The sequence below is a fragment of the Leopardus geoffroyi genome, chromosome B4 (assembly GCF_018350155.1).
Source record: "Leopardus geoffroyi isolate Oge1 chromosome B4, O.geoffroyi_Oge1_pat1.0, whole genome shotgun sequence".
Classification (NCBI taxonomy): domain Eukaryota; kingdom Metazoa; phylum Chordata; class Mammalia; order Carnivora; family Felidae; genus Leopardus; species Leopardus geoffroyi.
In genome coordinates, this window is record NC_059341.1 from 127489893 (window position 1) to 127503042 (window position 13150).

The 13150-nt window shown below is 49.1% G+C and overlaps 1 protein-coding gene across 2 annotated transcripts in view; it reads left to right on the plus strand.

Moving 5' to 3' along the window:
- Positions 1–13150, plus strand: part of BTBD11 (BTB domain containing 11) — a 317388-nt gene that overhangs the window by 48380 nt on the left and 255858 nt on the right. The window lies entirely within an intron of this gene.

Here is a 13150-nt window from a genome sequence, read left to right on the forward strand (position 1 = left end):
GTCCCATGGTCATTCCTACCTTCAAAAGGGCTGGGAACTGTAACCCTACCATGAATTTAGAAGGAGGAAGACTGAATAATTGATGAATGGTGCTAACAACTACAACATAGTAGGTACCCACCATATATTGTGTTTATTCATTTAAGGATAGCTAGTTGCTTCCACTTTTCCACTACCACACACAGTGCTGTCATGAATACCCTCTTACTTGTCCCCTTAGGAACCTGCACAGAATCTCTCTCTGGGCTTTATCTCTAAGTGTGGGTTTATTAGGTCATAGGATTTATATGTACTTGGTTTTAGTGATCACTACCAAATGAGTCCCTAGAACGGTTGCATAGATCTCAACCATCACCTGGAGTGCATGTGGGTTCCCATATCCCTCCCCCAACACTCTATACAACTCAGCATTATCATTAAGCCATTCTAGTGTTGCAGCTATATTGCAAATATCTTTCTCCACTCTGCCATTTCCCTGTTAACTTTGTCCATGGTGTCTTTTGCTGAACAGAATCCCTTAATTTTGATGTAATCAAATCTATCAACTTACTTTGCTTTGTGGTTTGTGCTTTGGGAATTTTATTTAAGAAACCCTTCCATACCCTAAGTTCAGAAAGATAGTCTCATACTTTATTCTGTTAGCCTTGGAGTTGTCTTTTCACATTTAGGTTTTTCATCTATTTGGAGTCTGCCTTTATGGGTGGTGTACAGGAAGGATCCAAATTCATTTAGTGATCCAGTTTTCTCAACATTACTAGAGAATCATCCCTTTCTCCACTGATACGAGGAACAACCTTTATCATAAATCCATTTCTTCTCTGTATGGGTTTATTTCTGAGATTCTGATTCTCTAGTGAGTGCTCTGAACTTTACCATCCACAGGCAGAAGGAGGCTTTGTTTTGCAGAATTTGTGTGGTGTGTTTTGAGTAGGGGAGCCTTGATGATTTCCCATAATGCTGAGAGGTGGTGAGGCATAATGAAATAAACCGGAACCTTGGGGTCAGATGAACCTGCGTTCAGTCCTGGCTCTACGACTTTCCGGTCATGTGAACTTGAGCATCTTCTTCAACCCCTCTGAGCCTCTGTTTCTTCATCTGTAAAACAGGGATGATAACATGTACCTCCTAGGAGTGTCCTAAGAATTAAATGCTGTAATATATGTGAATGCATACCACTTAATAAATGTTATTTCCTCTTTGATCATCATGTTCCAACAATAACTATAATGATACTTTAAGCCAATTCCCCAGGCTTCACCAAGCTGTAGGTATATATTACCCCAACTCCCCAGATGTCATTGCCTCTTACCTCTACCTGCCTTACCTCTGCCTCCATCACTTGCCCCCATGGTGGCTCATGTGGCCTCATGAAAGCTTCCCATTGGCCTTCCCACCAGCACAGCCATGGCACTGCTGAGGTTTCCATGGGGCACCTGCTTTGTCGAGCGGTATGAGGCTTGGAGACAACAGCCTGGCCCATGGTAGGTGCTTAGCTCAGCATGTTGAATGAGTCATCAGAATCTTCCTGCTGCCTTGCAATTTCTGCACAGGGACTTTAGAAACATATAGTATTTCTGCTTTGCTTTCCTTCCCCCACCCCTATCCCTTTTCTGTGATGTGAAAATAAAAATGAAAACAAAATAACGCCAAGTCTCTGGGCCACAGGTGTAAAGGAAGTACCAGAGGCTTTACAACCAGGCTCTGGGATGGGCAGCCTGGTGGGGTTGCTCAGCCTATGATGCTGGCAGTACTTTGGTTTAAAGGCCACACAAAGCTGGCTCTGGAAAGACACATTTCTGGCTGTCTTTCAAAAAAAAGCCTTGAAAAATTTTTTTGTGTGTAATTTAAGCTTTTGCTCCTTCGGTTGTGGTTCTGTTCTGTTACCTTCTTCCCTGAGTCTTGGAGGACTGTCATTCTAGGTGAGAGGACATAGCCGTTCCTCCTGACAGCACACTGACCAGGAAGGGCCACCACCTCCTCCCGATATGGTGGCCCTTACAAGGTGTGAACCTCCCTGACCCACCTCCTCTTCTCCTCCCTAATCACTGTGCTTTGAAGCACTGCTATCACAGCAAATCCAGAACACTCTTCCCCCCCCCCCCCCCACTTTGTGATATTAATAAAGCATTTCTATTCCTCTCTGGATTCTGAGACCTGTGTGCTCGTTTTGGCTCAACTGAAGCTTGATTAGCAAGTGGGAATACCATTCTGGAGCTTTGTTGTGTCAGAATGAGACTCAAGCCCTTCTCTGGGTTGCTTCTGCCTTGCCCACAGGGTTCTTCAAACAGCCTACAAAACAGTGGTGGGCAAGGTCCCCGCAAAAGGAGACAGGAAATCTGCCCCAAAGCTGTTGCTGAACAGTCTCTTGAAGGACTGGGGTCTCTAGGGTCCCTCTCTAGGGTCCCAATTCTTAGGACACTCCTAAGAGGTACATGTTATCATCCCTGTTTTACAGATGAAGAAACAGAGGTTCAGAGAGGTTGAAGAAGATGCTCAAGTTCACATGACCGGAAAGTCGTAGAGCCAGGACTGAACGCAGGTTCATCTGACCCCAAGGTTCCTGTTAATTTCATTATGCCTATCCAGTCCCTGGGAAGGGAGAATTTGACTGGCAAATCCAGTTCTAGGGTGAGACTTTACCGCTCCCTTACCAGGCTCTCCAGGATGGCCTTGGTGGAGCTTTGGGGCAGAGGAGGGGCCCTTGGCCCAGAGTGCTGTCCTGATTCAGAGCCAGTCACCCTCTGATTTCTAGTGGTGGCACCTTGGCCCAGTCTCTTTCTCTTGCCTTTTAAATACTTCTAGAGTTAAGGAGGTAAATAAATACACACTTAACATTATGCAATTACATTTTTTACTTCTCTTCCATTTCCACTTTAATAGTGGAGCATAGCTACTATATTTCTATGTTCAAGGTTAGAAGGAAGGACATAATTCACTCTTAAAGCTATATGTCTACTTAGTTGGTCTCTACTTAAGCTTGGATGACAAAGAGACTTGATACGTCTCTAAACCAAGAAACCTCTTGGTTTCATTGTTTACGGCAGACACAATTAATTGAATGTATGACATATTCTCACCGAGCTCAGATGGGACTTCAGAAACCTCAACACTCTTCTTGGCAACCACTGTTGATCAGAGTTGTCGTATGAAATGAAATCTTCATGCTGTCCTGCCTGACAAATAGTCATCCTCTTCACAGTCCTTTGTTAGTTATCAATTGGTACTTTGTACCTTATGTTATTAACTAGGTATATGTTTGACTTCACTACTACACCGTACGTCTCTTGAGAAAAGAATCTGTACCTGACTCCTCTCTGCATCATCCCAGCTCTGCCCTATAGTCATCTCCAATGATTATTTGTTGGGTCAGCGAATGACTGCCTTCCCACTGAGACTAAGAGGACAGTGTTGAAATTCTTCTCACAGTCAGCTCTAAGTCTTGCTGCCCTCTTCTTGGTGGTACTTATCCTGATGCCACAGCAGCAATACTGATATACTTATAAGACCAAGGAAAATATGGGTTCCCCAGTGGCCCAGTAAAGAGGTCCTTTCTGCAGACCCCAGACAGTCAGAGCGATTGTGAAACATCAGGGAGATGTTTCCTGACACAGCAGGAAGGGATATCAGCAATGCAAGGCCAGGGACCATAAGACAAATATTTCACAGGCAGTAGGGATAGCAGATACTCATTTAGTAACAACATGGTAGCAGTTTGGCCCCCACGAACCTGTGCCACCCCTGGCTTAGGTATTTACCCTGGGGGATGATACCGTATATGTTGCCCTTCATATCACCAGAGGGTGTGACTACACTGTGCACAGGCATCTCGCTTGGCACCCGTACTAACAGCCCTAACAATACCAAGCATCAGAGATTCAGTTATCATTGTATACTCTTGCTCCTAAAATGAATGAAAGCCAACCAGTAATTATACAATAAAAGCTGACAGCACATTAAACCCATTTCCTGCCCAAAACCAGAACAAAGCGGGGACAATTTGTCTTATGTAAATTTTGCAGTACAGGAAACCGTCTCCCCTGAGCCAAAATGCAACTCAACTTGGCGTCTTCTTCCCCTTAGTTCCGGCAAATGTGTGGCGCCGAGAGGTTGCATACGAGGGCATGACTTGTGTCCTCAAGGTGTGTACCACCTCAAAGAGTGTCCACACGGCTAACTCAGTTGTCTGAGTAACTCTCTCTGACCTTGTCTCTGACCACTCAATCCATGCTCACTGTATTCCAGCCACACAGACCTACCGCTGCACCTAAGGATGAGCCCGTGCCCTGCCCAGGGCCTTCTCTCATCACATCAGGCAGCCACTGGTTCACCCCCTCACTTCCCTGTGGTCTCTTCTCAAATGTCACCTTCTGTCCCCGGTGACTCCATCACTCTTTTCTCCTGTCCTACTTATTTTTCTCCTTAGGACTTAGCACCAACAGACGTCTATCCATGTCCTTGGTATTTGTTCACTCTCCACTGTTCTGGAATGTGAGCTCCAGGGACATTGTCCATTTGCTGCATTGGTGGGTCCTCAGTCTTGGAGTGGGGTTTCTCGACCTCAACACTACCGACAGTTTGGACCAGATAATTCTCCATCGTGGGGGGCTGTCCTGTGTATTGTAAGCTGGTGAGAGGCATCTGTGGCCTCTCCTCACTTAGATGTCAGCACCACTGCCCCACCCCCACACACATTGCTAAATGTCCTCTGGGGAAGGGACAGAATCACCTCTGGTTGAGAACCACTGGCCTAGAAATGTTTAGCATGGAGTAAACACAGGTGTTAGCATTTATTCACACTCCCACCACGTGCCAGTCACTGGGCAAGGTTTGCATCTGTGTGCGGGTAGAACAGTTCTTACCTTGTGGGCTGGTCGTAAGGTTTAGTGATAATAGCCATAAAGCCTCTAAAGCAGTTCCAGACGCTTCATACTGGCTGCTTAATAAATGGCAGTCATGATTATGCAGAGGCTCTGACCTGACCCCCATTTGCCCTTTTAGTGTTGTCGCCCACACCCCCACACCCAAGCCCTTCCCTTTCGTAGATAAAGAGCTGAAGGTGAGGCAGCAGGAGGAATTGCCCGAGGTCAAGTGAGGGTGGCATCAGCCTTGGGATCCCTACAGTCCTCGAGCGAAGGGAGATCTGACACAGCCCCCAGCCCAGTGCCTTATTTATGCTCAGTAAATATTGGTGGAAGAATTGAGTGCACAACCCAGCAAATAAAAGTCAGACAAGGATAAATGCTGGAGTGGAGTCCATGCAGAGAGCTCAGGACGCGCCACAGGGAGACGTTCATTCTGGCAGAGAGGACGTTAGCGGAATTACCGGGAGTCTCCCGGGCAGAGGCCTGGTGAGCTCGAGGTCCCGTCTCCATGAGTCCCCGCAGCGGCAAGGGGACTGTCTCACTTAGCCCCCACGTCCGCTGCAGGAGCGGGCAGAGCAGGGGGCTGCCGTCAGCTGTGCCCCTCCTCAGCCAGCCTCCCCAGAATGCCCCCCCTTCTGCTTCATCAGAGGGATTCTTTCTTCTCCCCCCTGTGCTCCTTTTCCAGATCGGAGGCTTTGAGGCTCGCTTGGTCCTTTGCCTTTTCTGCTTCCCACCCCGTGCCGCCCCTGCCTGACTTCCTGGCAGACACAGCCCCAGCTTCAGAAGTGCCCTAGATGTCTAACCTACATTTCCTTCCCCTGCTGCTCACGCTGGCCAGGCCCCTCCTGGAGCTGCAGAGATTTCTACCCTGCCCTACAGGGCGGGTGGGCTCTGAGACCTTGCTGGTGTCCTCTCTGCCTCCTCAACCTCCCAGACTGGGACCCTCCCCGCACCAAACCCAAGATCCCGCTTTCACATCTCTGCGCTTTGGCGGGCCGGGGGGAGGCACTTTTCTCCAGCCACCGTTCTCCTTGGCCTTTTCCAAAGGAGCTGCGTTCTTTGTCCCGAACAGATGCAGCCCCTCCCGAGCCTGCCAGGACAGGATTCTTGGCCTCCCTGCCCGCTGGTGATGCTTCAGGTACATAGAGTGAGCCCCAGGACAGCTTTTGCTTCCCGGGCCTTGGAGGAGTTTAAGACTCAAGCTGGTGGCCTCTTAGTTTATGGCCCCGAATCTTCTCATGTTTTTCTGTGGCCACCACCCAGCTGAAGGCTTTAGGAGTAGTTTCCCTTCATGGTGAATGATCTGATTATTCCACACTCCCTGGTATCCAGACTCCTCGGAGAATGGCACTGATTTTCTCTCCTGGGCCCCGAGTAAGTGCTTTGGGATGGAGGACAGGTTCCTCTGGGGAGAGGTTAAGCCTTTTTGGCCTCCCCTGGTGTTTGGAACAGAAGAGGCTTCTAAGAGGACACAGAGAAACTGTTTAGCAACTGACACCTTGCTTGCCATGACCGAGGAACCTCCCGAAATGTTTCTATACACAACCTGTGTTAGGGTAGAGCTGAGAAACAGAAACCTCACTGTGGTGGACTGAGGCAAGCCGTTTCCTCCTCTGTGCCCGGTGTGTAATAAAGACCACAGCTGCCTTCCATTGAGTGATTACCGGATGCCAGGCACGGGTGTTGTAGTCACGCCTATAGGAGCTGATGTGCGAGATACTATCAGTGGACCCATTTTACAGATGAGGGGCTTAGAGGGGTAAGGGACAGGTGCTCCACAGGAGCTCAGGCCAACATCTCAACCCCGGCCTTGTGTTTTCCTGCTCTGTTTTTTGTTTTTGTGTTTTTAGGTTATAAAAACTTTCTCTTTTTCTTTTCCCCGCTGTTCAATGGGAAAAAAGAGTCAAGGGCTATTACCTGGACTGTCTCAGACACCAAGAGGAGCTGTGGGACCCCCTCAGGCCTGAAGATGCTCCATGTTGATGGTACAGCCCTTGGCTCCTGTCCTTTTTGGAAATGGCCTCACTTCAGGAGAGCACCTGGGGTGAAGTCATGCGCCCTTCCTAGGCAGCCCATACTCGGTGACCAATTGACGTAGGGATGTAAAAGCCAGTCCCCACTCACCAATTTAGGACAGTTCTGAAGAGTCATCCTAGTTTCTCCCTCTGCTCTGTCCTGCCTCTCACGCCCAAGAGCACTCCTCTGCGTGTACATATAGTGTGCGTGTATGTATATACATATGATATCATATAGATGATATATAGGAAATAGATATCCTCTATGTAGGTAAATCTGCATGCTCATATCCGTCCCCTCTTCTGCTTCTCAGGGAACCCAGCCTACCACATACCCTCCCCCCTGCATCCCGTTGGAAATGTCTTGGGCCTTGGAGGGCCAGCATGTGTTGGTCGAGGGTCTGGAGCTGTTTTCTGGCAGTGATGACCAGAGGAAGGGGACTGGCCAGCATCAGGCTCCGTATGGTTCTCGCTGTGGTTCTGAGTTGTGATGTTCCACTGCTGAGATAAGTCTTTGCTGAGCCACTGTAAGCCCACACTGTGGCCTTAGGCAAAGGCCTGCTGGGGACTGGATGGTCTGAAAAGGGAAAGACGGAATAGGATCGCCCTTTTCAGATTTCACCACACAGGCAAGGGAAAGACCTTGTTTTGCGTAGGTGCTGGGATATTGGCCAAGCCTAATACATAATCTGTGTTCTGCCTGTTCACTGTTTATGTCTGGTTGCTTTAATTGCAGCCCTGCCCTGGACTTCTTTCAATACCCTCCTAGTTTCCAGAAGGACCATGAAATGTAGTAGATGGTCAAGAAGTGTGGAAGAAGATAAATGAATCATCGGGGGGAGGGGCAGGAAGCAGAAGAAGGGAGGAAGTAGGGAGTATAATCTCATTAGAGACTTCAGGAGACTCAGCCACATGTAGCTTTCTCAGCCATCAGTGGGGTGCCCACCCTGTGCAAAGCCGATGCCAGGGGCTGGAATATCAGATGATTCAGCCTGGTCCCTGCCCAAAAATGCTGTGACTCAGCCTTGGGCACGTCAGTTAACCACTTTCTCTGGCTTGGCTGTACTCAGACGTGGTCTGTTAACGTTGCTCTACTAGGAGATACGGGTGATGTGATGGTCGCTCCTTACATCTTACCTGCTCATGCCTTGGACCCCCACCTCCCTTACTTGACACATCAGTCAGCCTGGCTGTGCTACCACCAGAGTGTTTCCCATACACCAAGCCTTGTGCTCAAAGCAGTTTATATACACCATTTTATTTAATCCTTGCAACAGTTCTATAAGGCAGGTACTATTATTAACTTCATTTTATAGACGGAGGCTCTGGGAGGATCATTTGTCCAAGGTCTCGTAGAAGTAAATGGTGGAGCCAGGACTGTCTACCCACACAGCCCGTTCTCCCGGTGGCTCTCCACCTGGGGGTGCCCACCTTCCCATCATTTTGGCTTCCACTTTGGCACCTTGACATGCCCCATAGCGGGGCCCTCATTCCCCATGAGCTTCCTGGTTCTTCCTCTACATACTGGTCCTTCTTCCCTCTGTCTTCTTTCTCGTCCTCATCCTGACTGTTAATGCCCAAATCTACAACTGCACTGGCTCCTTCTGCCTTTGGGAACGAGAATGGATCTTCTGTCACTTGTGAAAATGCCCCATGACGGGGCTTTGGCTGCACACCCTGCCCTGTGGACAGGCATCCGGGTCCTCGGGAGGTTGTAAAATGGGAGTCACTAGGGTGCGGCATCCACTGATGTGAGGGTCACTCCTGCTTTACTGCACAGAGTAACAGAAGGTGCCAGAAAGAATTTAAGATGAGGGGCGCTTGGGTGGCTCAGTCGGTTGAGCGTCTGACTCCTGTTGTCAGCTCAGGTCATGATCTCAGGGCCATGGGATTGAGCCCCACGTTGGGCTCTGTGCTGAGTGTGGAGCCTGCTTAGGATTCTCTCTCTCCCTCTCTCTCTGCCCCTCCCCCATTTATGTGTGTGTGTGCATGTGCACTTTCTCTCTCTCTCTCAACATAAATAAACTTTTTGGGGCACCTGAGAGGCTCAGTCGGTTAAGCATATGTCTTCTGCTCAGGTCATGATCTCATGGTTAGTGAGTTCGAGCCCCACATCCGTCTCTGTGCTGACAGCTCCGAGCCTGGAGCCTTCTTTGGATTCTGTGTCTCCCTCCCTCTCTCTGCCCCCCCACCCATCCCCTGCTGCTTGCACTCTGTCTCTCTCTCAAAAATAAACATTTTTTAAAAAGCCCTTAAAAATAAAGGAATCTGTAAAAATAAATAAGCTTTTTTTTTTTTTTTTTTTTTTTTTAAGTTGATTTCTGTTCCCAGTGGCAGGCAGTGTGGGGTGGTGGTTAATGAAGTACCTGAGCTGTCAAAGTTGACATTCTGGATTTACCACCTACCTGCTGAGTGACCTTGGGCAAGTTAATGAATCTCTCAGAGCCTCCAATTCCCTTTCTATACAATGGGAATAACACCAGTGGCTTCCCCTATAGGTTGTTGGTTTGGAGAAGGTATGAGACATTGCATTTAAAGCGTGGGTTTCTCTAGCTGGTGCAGAGTAAGGGCTCTGTAACAGTCTTTGTTCTAGCATTATTTCAGTATTGGCAGACAAGCCATGAATTGAGTTCCCCACACTTGTCTCCCTGCATCCCTTCCTCTCTCATTCCCTTTCTTGCTTCCTCAGTGTCCGGCACACAGCCTTGTGCCTGGGCAGCGGGAGACAGAGATTGACAAAGAAGGGCCCAACTTTGAGGAGTTCATAGAACCTTCCAGAAGAATGAGGATCATGGATCAGGCTGCCAGGAAGCTTTGGCTTGAGGCTGGGCTCCACTCCTAGCCTGCGACTCGGGGACAAGTTGATTTCTCTGAGCCCCGGGTTCCCTCACCAAGCAGCAGGCTCGCTCCCATCCGCACAAACGCCTGGTAGTGCTGTGTGTGTGGCTGCTGTGTCCAGAGGGGAAGCGTCCTCTCGCCATCCAGGTGCCTGTGGCCACAGAACCCTCAGGCCCCTTGCCGGGTCTTGCAGGATGCTGAGAGTCCTGTGTGACCCTAACGGACCTGCTCTAACTCCCGGCGTGCAGAACAACAGAATGGGTTCTCGGCACTGGCACGCATGCTCCGAAGTGAGCACTAGTAAACGGACCTGGGATTTATGAATGGGTGTCACTGGCCTGCTGTTCTGCGTTTTATCACCAAAGATTATGGAAGATTGGGAGCTCTTATTTCAGCGAATGCTTTATGGTTTTCATTACTCTCTTGAATCTCTGCATAATTGGCTCGGGTAGGAGATGGAGTGCGTTTGTTTCCTTGTTTGCATTCTTTTTCCTTCTGTGTAAACCAGTGAAAATCACCAAAAGGCCAGCAAAGGAAAGCCCTGCCCACACCAGAGGTTGGCTGCACGTTACACTTCCACAGAGTGGGCTCCCTTCTTTTTTTTTTTTTTTAAAGTTAATTTATTTATTTTGAGAGAGAGAGAGAGCAAGAGTGAGTGGGAGAGGGGCAGAGAGAGAGAGGGGATCCCAAGCAGACTCCATGCTGTCAGCTCAGAACCCAACACAGGGCTGGATCCCATGAACCGTGAGATCATGACCTGAGCAGAAATCAAGAGTCGGACGCCTAACCAACTGAGCCACCCAGGCGCCCCTGGGCCCACTTCTCATTCAGGAAGCAGTGGCATGGCTTAGGCTGAGTGAATTGCAGCCTGAGTCTCTGTGCCAGTGTAGACTCACAGATACCATTGGCTGTTTAGACCACACCCTCTATTTACAGATGGGGAAACTGAGACCAAGAATTAGGAAATGATCTGTCTGGGGCTGACTTAGCTAACACCTACTGAACACCATCCCCCGAGTCATTTGACAAATTATTTTTGGGTACCTGCTACGTGTGATTAGCTAGGATCAGAGAGTAGCCTTGTTTCTTTGTTTGCACTTTTCCTCTTTAACACTAAGCCGAGCTGACATTCTGGCACAATGGTCTCTAAATCAGAGCGCATGCATGAGTGTGTAAGGTGATGCACCAGGGGGCAAGAAGAACATTCTAGAACATCCCTTCCTAGTAATTGTTTGCTCATCTTTTGGGTATTTCTACATTTTGTATCTATCTTATAAAGAAGTATATGATAAAGGAGTGCAGCAGTGATTAGGTATAGTCTATAATTAAATGTAACTGTATATCCATATACTGGGAAGGTGTGTGATTAAAAAACATTTGGACACTGTTGGTTTCATGGATGCACATCCATCCCTGACCGCTCTGGCTAGGCTAGCCCTACCTCATTATCTTACCCCATTCCTCTGCCTCTTGTCGCCTTGAGTCTCCCTGACGTTACATTGTATTTCTGTTTGTTTCTTGTCTGCCTCCCCCACTAGAAAGCTCTGCATGGTTGGAGACTGATTTGCCTGCTGTGGCCTCTCTCCAGCACCTATAAGGCTGGGCGTACAGTGGGCTTGCAGTAAATATTTGCTGAAACAAATGAATGGGTGTGGACAGGTGTCACTGCAGGTGGGTGAATACACATGCCCATCACGGTGGGCTACATACAAGGTTAGGGCAAGTGCAGGATGCTAAAGGGACAGAGAGGGAGTGTCTGACCCAAGACTTAGGAGAGGCTTCTTAGGCAGGAGCCGCCTGAGCTGGACCCTGATGGGTAAGAAAGGAGTTGGTCAAGAAAGAGGAGAGCTCCAGGTGGAGAACAGCAAGGCAAAGACGGGAAAGGGCAGGGTCTTCCAGAAGGGTCTGGAGGGCTGGAACTTGGTCTGTGCATCAGAGAGTGGTGCAAGAAAGGAGATTAGATTGGTCACCAGAGTCTTGCTCATTGTTTTCAGGAATTGAGGCTATATCCCGAGGGCAGGGAGGACAGGTTGGTCTTCAGTGTGGTGTGTGGAGTGAGGACCTAGCAGCCCGGCTGCCTGGATTTGCCTCCTGGCTCTGTCATTTCCGAATAGTGTTTAACCCCTTCTGCCTCAGCTCCCTCATCTGTAAAATGGGGAAGTTAATGGGAGCAGCCTCAGCGGGGTGTTGTGAGGACTAAATGAGGTAATTTATGTAAATCACAGAGATTGTTCCTGGCGTGGGATAACTGCTCAGCAAGTGTTACTTATTATAATTCATTCAACAAATATTAATTGAGCATCATGCTGTTCTCCAGGCTGGGGATACAGTCGTGACCAAATCATACATAAACCACACTGGCATGGAGCTTGCATTCTAATCAGGGAGAAAAATGATAAATGAATAAATAAGTTAACAAGAACAAATCATATGGTGAGAAGGCTAGGAAGAGAATTAGAGTAGGGATATGTAGAGGTGCCTGGGAGGGTGGGCATCTGGGAAGGGCCTCCTGGAGGAGGTCACTTACCTGTGGTGAGGTTGGGAGTGTGCAAGGGCCCCAAAGAATCCGTGTGTTTGGGTGTAGCAGGGAAAGGGGAGGAAGGGGATGATTCGGGAGAGGTAGGTCAGGACCCGGTCTTGCCAAGGTCAGGGGTTTGGGTGGAAAGGCACTTAAGGGTTTAGGCAGTGATGGGATTTGGCTCCTTTTGAAAAGATCCCATGGGCACGGTCTGAACTCATGGCAGAATAGGAGGGAAAGGTGAGATGGAGGAAGAGTTGGGCTTATCTCTTTCCTTGTTCTTCAGTTCCTTCACCACCCCCCCCCCCCCGCCCCAGGGTGGCACCTTCGCCTGCCATTGCTACCAGTGCCCTCATGTTGTCTCCCCAGCCCATGCCGTGCTCCGATGCTTAGGCAAAGTTCCAAATGACTGCTGTAGATTACTTGGTGGCCCTTGGTTTGGGGGCGAGATCAGCTAGCAAGCATATGCTACATTTGGGGTGCAGACCCACTCCTGAAGTCGGGGTACGTGGGCCTTGCCCATTCTCCTGGCATGCTTATCGAGTCTAGGACTATCACCATCACTGAGATGCCTTCCACCAACAGCTCGGACTTTTGCATTTGTCCCTCGTGCCTTGTTGACTCTGGGGTTTTGGGAGGCAGCTTGGTGTGGGGATTTTTTTTGAAGTTTTATTTACTTATTTTGAAAGAGAGAGAGTACAAGTGGGGAAGAGGCAGAGAAAGAGAGGGAGAGAGAGAGAATCACAAGCAGCCTCCCCACCAGCAGCGCAGAGCCCAATGCAGGGCTCGAACTCACAAACCACGAGATCATGACCTGAGCCAAAGGCGGACGCTTAAGTGACTGAGCCACGCAGGCGCCCCGACTTGGTCTAGGGACTAAGCAGGCGGGCTCCAGGGGCAGGCTGCACGGGGTGCCA